General features: G+C 45.4%; 1 protein-coding gene across 2 annotated transcripts in view; it reads right to left on the bottom strand.

Annotated features, from left to right (window-relative positions):
- The window catches only part of LOC140462878 (rho GTPase-activating protein 39-like), a 203,923-nt gene that overhangs the window by 150,931 nt on the left and 38,173 nt on the right, over positions 1-14,819 (bottom strand). The window contains exon 1 of one of the 2 annotated variants that reach the window (XM_072556294.1): positions 5,121-5,238. The exons of the other annotated variant lie outside the window; for it this stretch is intronic. The gene's annotated coding sequence lies outside the window, so the exon portion shown is untranslated. Of the gene's footprint in view, positions 1-5,120; positions 5,239-14,819 lie in introns of those variants that run through there. 2 annotated transcript variants of the gene reach the window in all.

Below are 14,819 nucleotides of genomic sequence, written 5' to 3'. Positions count from 1 at the left end.
AAAAAAATCTAACCTATTTTTCTCATCATCCTGTTCATAGACGTTATTTCTCATTGAGTCATAGAGATGTACAGCATGGAAACAGACCCTTCAGTTTAATTCGTCCATGCCGACCAGATATCCAAACCTAATCTATTTGCCAGCACCCGGCCTATATCTCTCTAAACCCTTCCTATTCATATACCCATCCAGATGCCTTTTAAATGCTGTAATTGTACCAGCCTCCACCACTTCCTCTGGCAGCTCATTCCAAATACGCATTACCCTCTGCTTGAAAAAGTAGCCCCTTAGGTCCCACCTCTGGAACAGGTGGGCATAGAGCCATAGAGATATACAGCATGGAAACCGACCCTTCGGTCCAACCTGTCCGTGCTGACCAGATATCCCAACCCAATCTAGACCCACCTGCCACCACCCAGCCCATATCCCTCCAAACCCTTCCTATTCAAATGCAGACCTCCAAGTCCAATGGTAGCGACAGTACCACTGCTCCACAAGGGCCCTGTTTCCATGCTCTAAGGCTCTATGTCTCGATTTGATTGCAGGCTGAGTCAGCAAATCTCAGTCAGTGCTTGCACAGGCCACCCTTTACTAATCACACAACGATCGCTTAAGTCAAACATAAAAGTTTGATTTTGAGGTTGATTCGATCGTGTTGAGTTTTTAAGCAAACGAAACTTATCTTCTGTTTCAGTATCACTGGGCACTCCTACTGGATTTCATGAAGCAAAATGGGTCATTACCTGGCCCATACTAAGATAAATCTTGCAAAACTTTAACACAAAGCTAACTGCATTTATGCGGTGCCTTTCACTAATTCAGGGCATCCTTCAGTGTAATTAAACATTGCTGAAAATTCAAAAACAATGTCGTTTGTGAACAGTGAGAGCTCTCAAAAGTCAGGAAACAAACGTTCCCGTAATTTGGAACACTGGAATATACCTTACACTGCTGTATATTCTCCTCAGGCTCCTCAGCCTCCATTAAGGCTGGTACAATTACAATATTTAAAAGGCATCTGGATGGGTATATTAATAGAAAGGGTTTGGAAGGATATGGGCCAAGTGGTGACAAATGGGACTAGATTAATTTAGGATATCGGGTCAGTATGGATGAGTTGGACCGAAGGGTCTGTTTCCATGCTGTACATCTCTATGACACTTTATGAACCTTCAATAAAAACAAGAACCAGGAAACAAAGCCAACTGCTGGAGCTCACTGACCCACTCTGTGGTGACCTCTTCAGGACACCCCCAAATCCATGCCTACACTGGGTAATCTTCCTCAGCAGGGTTCCTGAGTGTACATCCTTTAGGCCAAGGAATGGGAAAGGTGGACAGTCACCAATAGGTTCCTCATGACAAAGCTGCCGAATGATTGGCTGTCAAGCCCAGCGAGAGTGGTCCGTGTAAAAGCAGCTTCAGCACAAGCCAAGATCACTGAAGCATCCCCACTGAGGCCTCAGTACATTGTCGTGTCACCATCGCCTTACCAGGCCATGGGGGGCTGCACTCTCAACTGAGAGAGAGAGAGAGAGAGAGAGAGAGAGAGAGAGAGAGAGAGAGAGAGAGAGAGAGAGAGAGAACGGATGGTGGTTTAACCTGAGGGTCATCACACCTCAGGCAAGGGGAGAGATTGAGAAGGAGAGTCCTTCATGTAACTGTACTGATTATAACAAGGTCAGCCAGGAGGAACTCAGAGTGTGAGCTCCCTGATTGGACCAGATTGACAGCCTCAATCAGGGAGACCTGGTTGATAGATATAAACAGGAGTGTCAGACATCCTGTTCACTTGGAGAGCTGGCTCTGAGGGAGTCGGGTTAGCATCAAGGACTCTCCTTACGTAAGTAAAGGGCGACTTGGTGATCAGATACCGGCCTCCGTGGTGATGGGAATTGAACCCAGAGTGTCATCACACTGCTTCACAAACCAAGAGTCCAGTCAACTGAGCAAAACCAACCCCTTAAATCAAGTCAAGTCACCATAGTCTACCCAGACCATAGGGCTGTTCCCTCATTACAGAGAGAGAGAGACACCCCTGGGGGTTATTTAACCTGAGGACCTCAGGCAAGAGGAGAGGTGGAAAAGGAGAGTCCTTCATGAATCTCCCCTGGTGTGGGAATTGAGCCCAGACTGTGTACATCACATGGCTTCTCAAACGGACCATTCAACCAATAGAGCTAAAAGCAACTCCCGGTGTTTGAGTACAACCTGTAGAGGGTCACTAACATTGGATAATTTTACAAAGGAATGACCCCTCCCACAGACAGAGCACCTTAAACTCAGTAAATGAGAAATAATCTATTGTTAGCCACTAACAGTCCCCATTAACAGCTGTTCACCCTCCCAGCCAGATCATTATCCACTCCGTTGTCTGTCCAACAGTTCTTCTGTTGCTTTGAGCTCTATCCCCACTTATCACTTACCCCCTCCCCCACCCTACCTTCTGCAGATAAACCAACTTTTACCGAGCTACTATCAGTTCTGGGTCTAAAACATTAACTCTGATTTCTCTAACAGATGCTACCGACCTGCTGAGCTTTTCTAACAACTTCTGTTTTTGTCAAATGAGAAAGCGAATCCCTTGGAACGTGGGATTTGCATTCACAGGATAAATATAAAATAGCTCTTCGCTGATCCCAAACAGATTTTACCGAAGAAGGCTGAGAGAATGTTCTTCCTTTTGTTTTGACAGACCAATGCAAAAGCCAAATTTGGTGACAACTAAATGGACATCTGAAATGTCCTTTGGAGCAATGACGCAGCAGCTGTCAAACCCCTGTTCAAAACATACTGTCCACATTGTGAAAGACACAACACTTCAACAAATACATTCTGACAATAAACAATCAGAATTTCATGTCTGAATGATGAGGTGGGGTAGTATTAATGCCGGTAATAACAGACGCAGGCCATCTTTCATTCTCAATAGGCCAAACGAGTCAGGAATATTTACAACGTACACATCGTCAATTTTCCCCTTGACAAAACAACGTTTTGTAAACACAGACTGCCAGGTATAAACGTACAGATCACGCTTACGACACAATTCTGGTCACGTTCCCAACCTTATTATCTTCCTACAGTAGGTTACTAAGTTACAAATACCTGAAATACAAATATGGCTCTTTTAAGATGTTAAACCAAGTTCCGCCTCTCCTCCGAGCAGCAACGGGGGAGGGGGGTTGACAGTTTCATAGCAAAACTCTCCGTAGCCTACGGCTCATGAGTGAGATTTGGTTAGAAACACAGTTTGTGTGTGTGTGTGTGTGTGTGTATGTGAGAGTGAGAGCAAGTGAGAGATAGAGAGAGAGAATCGATGTATGTGTGTGAGTGTGAGTGTATATGCAAGAGAGGATGTGTGTGTATGTATGTGAATGTGAGTGTGTGTGTGTGTGTGTGTGTGTGTGTGTGTGTGTGTGTGTGTGTGTGTGTGTGTATACGTGTGTGTGAGAGAGAGAAAGTGTGTGTGAGAGAGAGAGAGAGAGAGAGGGAGAGAGAGTGTGTATGTGAATGTGAGTGTGTGAATGTGTGTGTGAGAGACAGTGTGTGTCTATGTATGAGAGTGTGTGTGTATGTATGTGTGAGAGAGTGGGAGTGAGTGTGTGTGAGTATGTATGAGTGTGTGTGTCTGTGGATGTATGTGTGTGAGTGTATGTATGTTTGTGACTGTGCGCGCGCGCATGCACGCGTGTGAGATAGAGTATGAGACTGAGTGTATGTATGTGAGTGTGTAAGAGTGAATATGAGTGTGAGTCTGAGTGTGTGTGTCCACTCAGTCAAGGGGCTACAAGGGACGGAACACAAATGCTGGGCCTGATGCTGACACTGACATTTCTCTCCACAACAATGACCTCGGTTGCTTTGAAATCCTGTCACTTGTATTTCTTTGGAGTTCTCTTGCTCAGACAGCTGTGGAGGTACAATCAATGAGTATAGTCCAGGCAGAACTGGACAGTTCCTCCAGAGACCAAAGATCGAAGGATGGAATGGAAGGATGAACTTTATCATCTCGGTGAATGGTGGAGGAGGCCCAAAGCCTGGATGTTCCACTCCAGATCCTATCTCTCATGCCCACTCACCCAGAGATTACTGCAGATTTAAGAGAGATGTTATACTGACCACCAAATACTACCTTTCACAGTTTCTCCTCCTTCCTCTCACCAGCTAGAATCAAGCAATGGTTCCTAAACTGCTCTCCACTGATACACATAGAAGGGCAGCCAGCAGGTTTTAGTCGCTGGCTGTCACCAACAGGAAGAGACCATTCCATGGTTGATTAACACTTGCTCAACAATCCTGAGTACACAAGTACCAGCTACCTATTTCAGATAGTGAGATGGAACTTGTGACACTCAGATGTTCTTGTGATAAGCAGCTTACACCAGGATCCATTCCCTGAAAACTAAAAAGCAGTAAGGACAAGCATTGTGCTTTTTAAAATCATTACTCAGGAACACTGGGAGCCTATGGTCTCCTAGTGGCCTTCTCCGTTGAAATGCTTCAACCAATCAGCAGCCTTTTCTTGTACTGTAAATTACCGCGATTGTGTCAAGTTTGACATTTTTGTGCTGTGTCCTGATGAGTGCGAGAAGAAACATTTTGACAAAGTGCCACTTAAAAAAAAACTACAGCATTTCAGCCATTTTAAAATTGTCTGAATTCAAATACTCAGGGAGAAAAGGGCATGCACCGAAAAGAAAGCGTGCGTGTGTGTCTCCACATATGTGTCTGTGTCTGTCTCTTGAGTGTTGATGTGCTTGCGTGTGTCTGCATGTGTGCACACGCATGGGCATGTGTCTGTATCTATGTATCTGTGTGTGCCTGTATCTATGTGTCTGTGTGTGTGTCTGTGTGTGTGTGTGTGTGTGTGTGTGTGTGTGTGTGGGGAATGAGTGGGTGAGGTTACAATGAGAACTAGAAAGAAAAATTAAGATCGCAACTATTACCAAAGATAACAGGATAAGTTAGAAAGCAATTACATTTCCTACAAAGTACTCCCTGGAAGACTGAAGGAACGCGGGCAGAATTCTATAAGATACCAACAAAAGATCATTGCATTTTAATATGGAACACCTTTAAACCCTCTGGCTTTGAAAAGAAGAAAACAACCCATCTCACCCGACAAACTCAGAGAATCTCTTTGATGTCTGGCGTAATCATTTGTAATCAGCACTTAGATCCTTCATTCCCTTTTCTTTCAGAGGAGGAATCCAGGGCTCGGGCCTGACACTGGCCAGCTGTGTGCCATCCACAGTGGGAACCATCGTGCCAGCAGCGAAGACAGAGAAACCTCAGCATGTGGGCCGTACAGACCGATCTTTGGAGTTAATCCTTTCAAAGCAACGAAGGCGAGAAAAATGACGGCCTTTGTATTTTTGTTTCTTTTTATTTTGAGAAAAGAGGGAGCAGCTGCACCAGATCAAAACAAGGGAGTCATTTCTCCCCATTCGAGAGCAGATCAAGAGAATAATGCTGAAACAAAACGACCGCAGACCCACTGATGTTGATGAAAATCAATAATAATCAACATGGAAACACAGAGGGAAGGAAACACACACTGAGAGAAGGTTTTCAAAAACATCACTGAGGAGACAATCACAGACAGTGGGGTTACAAGTTGGACTCTTGACCATCAGAATAACTGATCACCAATTTCACAGCAAGAAATTGCAGCCCATACATTACCCCCAGGTAATTAGTACAAAGCACAAATTCTTGGTTTTTTTTCCCGAAAACAAGAAAAACCCAGATGCAGTTCTTCCAACTGGTATTTTCCATTTCGCTACAAATCATTCAAAACTCAATCCCTGGGTTGAAGAGAAAGGGACTCAATTTGGGAATTTCTGATCCAAAATGTTTACACGAAGAAAGAGAGAGAGAGAGAGAGAGAGCGAGAGAGCGAGAGAGAGAGAGAAAGAGGGCGAGAGAGAGGGCGAGAGAGAGAGAGAGAGAGAGAGAGATGGAGAGAGGGTGAAGTCTCAGCCTGACTTGATAGTGACTGATGATGTGACAGACTGGTTTGGAGATTGCACATCTCTCTTTGAGGCCCACAAAAGGATTCCTGAACAGTTTTTTTTGGATTAGATTAGATTCCCTACAGTGTGGAAACAGGCCCTTCGGCCCAACAAGTCCACACCGACCCTCCGAAGAGTAACCCACCCAGACCCATTTCCCTCCAACTAATGCAGTTAACACTGTCGGCAATTCAGCATGGCCGATTCTATAGAACATAGAAAAGTACAGCACAGAACAGGCCCTTTGGCCCACAATGTTGTGCCGAGGTTAATCCTAATGTAAAATATAGTCACTTAACCTACGCACTCCTCAACTCACTGCTCTCCATGTGCATGTCCAGCAGTCGCTTAAATGTCCCCAATGACTCTGCTTCCACCACCACAGCGGGCAACGCATTCCATGCATTCACAACTCTCTGCGTAAAGAACCTACCTCTGATGTCTCCTTTATTCATTCCTCCTAATATCTTTAAACTATGACTTCAATCCTGCCCTGGGGAAAAGTCTCTGGCAATTGACTCTATCTATTCCTCTCATTATTTTGTACACCTCGATTAGGTCACCTCTCTTCCTCCTTTTCTCCAGAGAGAAAAGTCCGAGCTTATTCAACCTTTCTTCATAAGGCAAGCCCTCCAGTCCAGGCAGCATCCTGGTAAACCTTCTTTGCACCCTCTCCAAAGCGTCTGTATCTTTCCTATAGTAGGGTGACCAGAACTGGACACAATATTCCACGTGTGGTCTCACCAGAGACTTGTAGAGCTGTAGCAAAACCTCACGGCTCTTAAACTTGATCCCCCTGTTAATAAAAGCCAAAACACCATATACTTTCTTAACAACCCTATCCATTTGGGTGGCAACTTTGAGGGGTCTATGTACTTGCACACCCAGATCCCTCTGTTCCTCCACTCTGCCAAGAATCCGGTCTTTAATCCTATATTCAGTATTTGAGTTTGACCTTCCAAAATGCATCACTTGGCATCGATCCAGGTTGAACTCCATCTGCCATTTCTCAGCCCAGCTCTGCATCCTGTCTATGTCGCGCTGCAGCCTGCAGTAGCCCTCTATACTATCGACGACACCTCCAACCTTTGTGTCATCTGCAAATTTACTAACTCACCCCCTCAACCTCCTCATCCAAGTCATTTGTAAAAACTACAAAGAGCAGAGGCCCTGCAGGACCCCATTCAACGCTGTCCTCCAAGCAGAATACTTTCCATCTACAACCATTCTCTGCCTTCTGTCAGCCAGCTAATTCTGAATCCAGATAGCCAAATCTCCCTCTATCCCATACTTCCTGACTTTATGAATGAGCCTACCATGGGGAACCCTATCAAATGTCTTGCTGAAGTCCATATACACCACATCCACTGCTCGACCGTCGTCGACCTATCTTGACACTTCCTCAAAGAACTCAATAAGATTTGTGAGGCATGACCTGCCCTTCATAAAGCCATGCTGACTGCCTTTAATCGCGCTGTGCTTTGCCAAATAGTCAAAAATCCTACCCCTCAAACTTCTTTCCACAACTTTGCTGACCACAGACGGAACACTGACTGGTCTGTAATTGCCAGGGATTTCCCTATTACCCTTCTTGAAAAGTGGAACAACATTCGCCTCCTTCCAATCCTCCGGTACGACTCCCGTGGAGAGTGAGGAGGCAAATATCCTCGCCAGCGGCTTGGCAACCTCCTTTCTCGCTTCCCAGAGCAGTCTAGGATAAATCTGGTCTGGCCCTGGGGACTTATCAATCTTAATGTTTTCCAAAATTTCCAGCACACCAACTTCATCAATCTTGATCTGGCCAAGACTGGATCCCAGTCCCTCAAATATTTTATTTACAACAAGTTCCCTTTCCTTGGTGAAAACCAAAGCCAAAAACTCATTTAGGGCTTCACCTATCTGCTTAGACTCCACGCACAAGTTCCCTCCTCTATCCCTGATCGGCCCTACCTTCTCCCTGATCATTCTCTTATTCCTGACGTATGAGTAAAATGCCTTTGGGTTCTCCCTAATCCTTCTTGCCAAGCCTTTTTCGTGCCCCCTCCTGGCTCTCCTCAGTCCATTTCTGAGCTCCTTTCTAGCAAACCTGTAATCCTCTAAAGCTGTGCTGGATCCTTGCTTCCTTCACCTTACATAAGCTGCCGCCTTCTTTTTAACGAGAAGTTCCTCTGTTCTCGTCATCCAAGGTTCCTTAATCTTACCCCTTCTTTCCTGTCTCAGAGGAACAAACTTGTGCATCATTCTCAACAACTGCTCCTTAAATAGTCTCCACCTGTCTGCTGTGCCCTTTCGGTGGAACAATTGCTCCCAGTCTGTACTTCCCAACTCCTGCCTGATCGTGTCATAATTTCTTTTTCCCCAATTAACTATCTTTACTTGGTAACTGCTCCTTTCACTGTCCAAGGCTGTACTAAATGTGAGGCAGTTGTGGTCACTGTCACCAAAGTGCTCTCCCACCGTGAGATCTGACACCTGTCCTGGCTCATTGGACTATGGGAGGAAACCCACGCAGACACAGGGAGAATGTACAAACTCCACACACACACACAGGTGCCCAAGGCTGGAATCGAACCTGGGTCCCTGATGCTGTGAGGCAGCAGTGCTGACCACTGAGCCACCGTACTTGGACAAAGAGTGTCATGGACTACTTTTTATTAAAAGCTTTTTTTGTTGTTCTTTACTCGCTTTTGTGGGATGTTTTCTGTTCCTGCGTGGAAAGGATTATTTTTGCAACACCGCGGTGGAGTAGCTGAAGCTGTCATTTGGAACTTAGTGAGCACAACGGGGCAGCAGGTAATCAGGAAGGGCTAAGGGAATGTTGGCCTTTATTTCAAGGGGGTCGGGGGAAGTCTCACTGCAACTGTACACACATCTAAAGTACTGTGAGGGGTTTTAGTCCCTTATTTAAGGAAAGATAAAACACAGGACAGTACAGCACAGGAAGGGGCTCTTCGGCCCATGATGTTGAACCAAACGTAACACCAAATTAAACTAATCCCTCTGCCTGCCCTTGGTCTGTATTATTTTACTGGAGGCAGTTCAGAGGAGTTTCACTCGGATGATCCCCAGTGTGGAGGGAGTGGCTTATGCATAAAGGCTAAACAGGTTGGGACTCTATTCACTGCAGTTTAGAAGAATAAAAGGTGATCTCATTGAAACATAGAGGATAGTTAAAGGATCAATGCTGAGAGGATGCTTCCCCTCATGGGAGAGGCTAAGACCAGAGAGTCTTAGAATAAAGGGGCACTGATTTAAGATTGAGACAAGGAGGAATTTCTTCTCTCAGAGGATAGAGTGTCTGTGGAACCCTTTGCCACAGAGAGCAGTGGGGACAGAGTCTTCGTGTATTTTTAAGGCGGAGATAAATACTTTCTTGATAAAAACAATGACTGCAGATGCTGGAAACCATATTATGGATTAGTGGTGCTGGAAGAGCACAGCAGTTCAGGCAGCATCTGAGGAGCAGTAAAATCGACGCCTCACCTTCCGCCTCGGAACACTTCAACCCCAGGGCATCAATGTGGACTTCAACAGTTTCCTCATTTCCCCTTCCCCCACCTCACCCTAGTTCCAAACTTCCAACTGTCCCCATGACTAGCCCGGACTTGTCCTACCTGCCTATCTCCTTTTCCACCTATCCACTCCACCCTCTCCTCCTTGACCTATCACCTTCATCCCCTCCCCCACTCACCCATTGTACTCTATGCTACTTTCTCCCCACCCCCACCCTCCTCTAGCTTATCTCTCCACGCTTCAGGCTCACTGCCTTTATTCCTGATGAAGGGGTTTTGCCCGAAACGTTGATTTCGAAGTTCCTTGGATGCTGCCTGAACTGCTGTGCTCTTCCAGCACCACTAATCCAGAATCTGGTTTCCAGCATCTGCAGTCATTGTTTTTACCTCGTTGGATCAGCCATGATCCCAGTGAATGGCAAAACACGCTCAAGGGCTGAACAACCTCCTCCTATTCCATTTCTTATGGTCTTATTTGAGCCTGTGGGTCTCAGACCGTATACCACGTCTCAGAGAATCTCTGATATCTCTGTCCCCTCACGTTCTACAAATGACTGTTCAAAGTGAATACAGCCCCAATTTATTACAAGACAAAACTGCTCTGTGCCAGTGAAATTCACAACTTTGAAACAGACAAAAGGAATGTAGCTGATCAATCTTCATTGACGCTCATCGCAAGAACAGACATCCTTCACACTGATCTGATCTGAGTTGATGCTTGGGAATAGAGAACTTTAATACCACCGAAGAGGGGCTGTTAGTGATGATTTTTGTCTTACACTCATCAGGACAAATGCCACATTTCAAATAACCAATTATCAAATATTTCAAATTTTAAATCCATATAAATAATTGTTTGAAATTGGTATTTGGCCAGAAGCAAGAGAAAAGGCATCAACATGTCTCCCTTGTCATTAATATTCAAGTGATGAAGTTCTTCTGATCTTGTTTAAAAGTCAAGTTGCACGCTTCCTGAAGAGAAGAAATGTGAAGCAGGAAACATTGTCCAGGGCTGTACAACTTGTCTTGACCCATGGTTAGTTACTTGGTCTCACTTCCAGATTTACACATGCTACCAGGGTTTACCATTTTGCAGGTTAAACACACATATCAACAGGCTCCAGAACAGCTTCATCCCCACTGGCTGAATCACCTCTCAAACTTCAAATCTAATGTTGATCTTGCTTTTGTGCATCTCCTGTGCAGTCCTAACTTTATCTGCCTCACTCTGTACAATCGGTCTAAGACCAGTCTGTCCTTGTATGCTGTCATCTGCCTGTACTGCTCAGAAAACAAATCTTGTCACTGGGTACACTGACAACAATAAATCAAACCAATTGATCACTTTCAGGTTTGGATGTGATGGGTGGTTTCACAGTTCGACACCCTCCCTGCCACAAACGCTCCCCATTTGCCCAGGCTGGCCCCTGTTCGGACTGGCTTGGTCCATCAGTGGCTGAGTTTTTCAAAGTCAACAAACAAGTTCTGGAGTGGCATTTCAACCCAAGACCTTCTGGTTCTGAGGTGCAAGACTGACCATTGAGCCACTCAGCCTTTGCCTTCTTCCTCCAGCCCCTAAACTCTCTGCATCTGTGTCATAGTTGTCTCAGAATTCAATACCAGCGCTACAATCATCTCTGATCTCAATGACTCCAAATTCTTCTACTAACTCTCCCATAATCTATAAATGAGTGCATCTGAGGTTCTCCTAGAATCATAGAATCCCTACAGCATGGAAACAGGCCCTTCAGCCCAGCAAGTTCACACCAACCCTCCCACCCAGACCCATCCCCTTCTTACTCTACATTTACCCCTGACTAGTGTACGTACACATCCCTAAACACCGTGGACAATTTTTAGCACAGCCAATCCACCTACCCTGCACATCTTTGGATTGTGGGACTAAACCGGAGCACTTGGAGGAAACCTCTTGAAGACATGGAGAATAAGCAAACTCCACACAGACAGTTGCCTGAGGCTGGAATTGAACCTGGGTCCCTGGCATTGTGAGGCAGCAGTGCTAACCACTGCACCATCGTGCTGCCCTATCCTGTAAGCACCATCTTTGGACATCAATTCCAATCAAGAGCAGTCCAAACACCTCAAACATAAAGATTCCCTTCTCATAAAATCAGGGAAACTCTGCATGCTTCTGAAAAATCTTTAACTCTGTGACCACTCTGGGAATTGTCGGGTTTGACTTCCAACACACTACCCTAATGAAACATGACAATGCAACTGAGCAGCACCCTGTCAGAGAGCCCTGCACAAGTGTGATCAATGACAGACAGAGACCAGCACACCAGTAATACTCAAGGAAGCAGTTCCCAGCATGACCTACGAGAAAAGGCTGTAGTATTGTACAGTCATCATATCATAAACAAACACAAACATCAAAGGCCCAATGGTTTCATTCTGAGTAGTCCTTGTGCATGGAGTGTAAACAAGAGGTGACTAACAGCCACATTTTCTGCAACATTATAATGTCTGCACAGGAATCATGCACACAACCATCGCAATTTACTTTAAAACTTTACTTTAGAACACAATTTACTTTAAAACTTACAGAGTCAAAATTCAGGCTCTTGTGATGCGGATGCAGTGGCTCTATACCTGGACCATAAGCCCCACCTTCTCCAGCAGTGTCATAATATGTCTGCACAGTTTTATTAAAATTATTTACAGAGTAATAACAAAGTCTGGCAGGGGCACAGAAAGCATTTCCGAAAAGTGCAGACAAATAATTGATCTGGTGTTGCAATGCATACAGATTAAAAACTGAAGGAGAAAGGCTTTCCAGGGTGGCATGGTGGCCCAGTGGTTGGCAGTGCTGCCTCACAGCGCCAGGGACCCAAGTTCGATTCCAGCCTCAGGTGATTGTCCGTGTGGAGGTTACACATTCTCCCCGTGTCTGCGTGGGTTTCCTCCGGGTGCTCCGATTCTTCCCACAATCTAAATATGTGCAGGTTAGGGTGGATTGGCCAGGCTAAATTGCCCCACAGGGTCCAGGGGTGTATAGGTTAGATGGGTTGGACATGGGAAATGCAGGGTTACAGGTAAAAGGGCATGGGGATGGGAATGGGTCTGGGTGGGATGCTCTTCGGTGGGTCGGTGTGGACTCAATGGGTTGAATGGCCTGCTTCCAGACTGTAGTGATGCGATGATTCTGTGATGCTTTCTGTAATTCACACTCTTGGTGGCATCTCGTTCTAAATCTTTGCTGTTCACACTGCCTCCCCAACATGTTGGAAACCACTGTCAGAGAATCAGTGACACCAGCCCTGACTCATGGTTTCAGTCCCAGCTTCATGCACTCACAGGGGAACAGCCAGCCTTAGCAAAGACCAGACTCACTCAAGACCATCCCTTCCCGTGAGTGAAGAGCCAGCCACAAGTGGCTCACACAGACAGGGCAACTCATTCAGAGCAGATCTTGAGATCTCAGGATTCCTAACAAGGGCCTTCGGAAAGCGACCAAACAAATAATTCAAGGCATTATACATGTCGCAGAACAGAGTACACAAACACAGGCGTGTTTATTACCATGGGGCTTCCCAAAGTGATTGGCAGCTAATTAGGTACTTACGAAGCTTATAAATACAGAAAAGGATCTAAAATTATGCAGCAGAATATTACCTTAAATGGACCATGAGCTTATTAATGAGGGAGGGAGGGAGGAAAATAAATGGCATGTTGTCAATTAAACCCTCCCCTGAAAGCTCTTCCACAGCAACAACATAAGACCTTAACAGGTGTCATCCCACTTCCCCCCCCCCCCCCCGCCCCCTGTCGAAGAGACAATATCGTTTTACCTCCTTCATCTTTACTCCAGGCCCTGGAGGGAGATAGAACAATTGCCCATGTGCACAGGGACGTGGGTTTCTGCTCTTCTCTGCAACAGCAGTTTCTCAATGAACTATCTAGTCATTTTACAGGGAGGAGCATCCACATAAAGCCACATACATATTGATTGGGTGACCGTTACAATCAGCAAGTGTCAATAGTAATGATTAAGCCATCTGCTGTTGCACAACCAATAACTGACTTCACATAATAAATACTTTTCACCTTGTTAAACTGACCTTACATAACTGAATGCTACCTCATCTTGTTAAATGGCTCCAGCATCTCACTGCTAACTGTAAGTTCTTATCTGATCTGAGTCATGCTCAGCTGAACCTCTTGTTTCACAAAACTCAGCTTAACTCTTTCCCTGCCTGCTTATACCCTATACACATTCTCACAAGTAGGAGCATAATTTGGCCATTCAGCCCATCGAGTGTGCCTTGCCATTCAATGAGATCGTGGCTGATCTGCTAATCCTCAACTCCATTTTCTCTACACGTGTTGTTTCAGGTTTAGAGTCATACAGGCCTACAACACAGGAAAAGGCCCTTTGACCCATCAAGTCAACCACCTCACCATTCTAATCCTGCTTTCCAACACTTGGCCCATAGCCTTACATGCTTTGGCTTTGCAAGTGCACATCTAAACATTATTTTAATGTTCAGAGGATTTCTGCTTGTACCCTCCCTTACTGACAGAGAATTCCAGACTCCCAACACCCTCTGGGTGAGTAAAGCTTTACTTCACATTGTCTCTAAATGTCCTGCATCTTCCTTTAAATCCATAGCTTCAGTCACTGAGAGAAAAGTTTCTTCCTGTCTCCCCCAACTATGTCCCTCATAATTTGCACATCTCAATCATGTCCCCGCTTAATCTCCTTTTCTTCAAGGAAACCAACCCCAGACTGTCCAATCTCTCTCTTCATAACTGAAACTCTCCACCCCAGGCAACATCTTGGTCAATCTCTTCTGCATTCTCTCAGTGCAATCAAGTAACTCACGGAGTGGTACAGCACAGAAACAGACCCTTCGGTCCAACTTGTCTGTGCTGACCAAATCTCCCAATCTAAACTAGCCCCATTTACCCGCATTTGGCCCAAATCCCTCTATACCTTTCCTATTCATCTACCTAGTTGCGAATGTGGTGCTGGAAAAGCACAGCCAGTCAGGCAGCATCCAAGAAGCAAGAGATTCGACGTTTCAGGCATAAGCCCTTCATCAGGAATTCCTGAAACACCGAATCTCCTGTTCCTCGGATGCTGCCTGACCTGCTGTGTTTTTCCAGCACCACACTCTTGACTCTGATCTCCAGCATCTGTAGTCCTCACTTTCTCCTTTTCATCTACCTATCCAAAATGTCTTTTAAATGTTGTAACTGTACTTGCATCAACCACTTCCTCTGGCAGTTCAATCCCAAACGAACCACCCTCTGGTGTGAAAAGTTGC

This window comes from Chiloscyllium punctatum, chromosome 37, assembly GCF_047496795.1.
Source record: "Chiloscyllium punctatum isolate Juve2018m chromosome 37, sChiPun1.3, whole genome shotgun sequence".
NCBI classification, from domain to species: Eukaryota; Metazoa; Chordata; class Chondrichthyes; order Orectolobiformes; family Hemiscylliidae; genus Chiloscyllium; species Chiloscyllium punctatum.
Note: the sequence above shows the minus strand (reverse complement) of the source record. Positions and strands in the feature narration are given on the sequence as shown.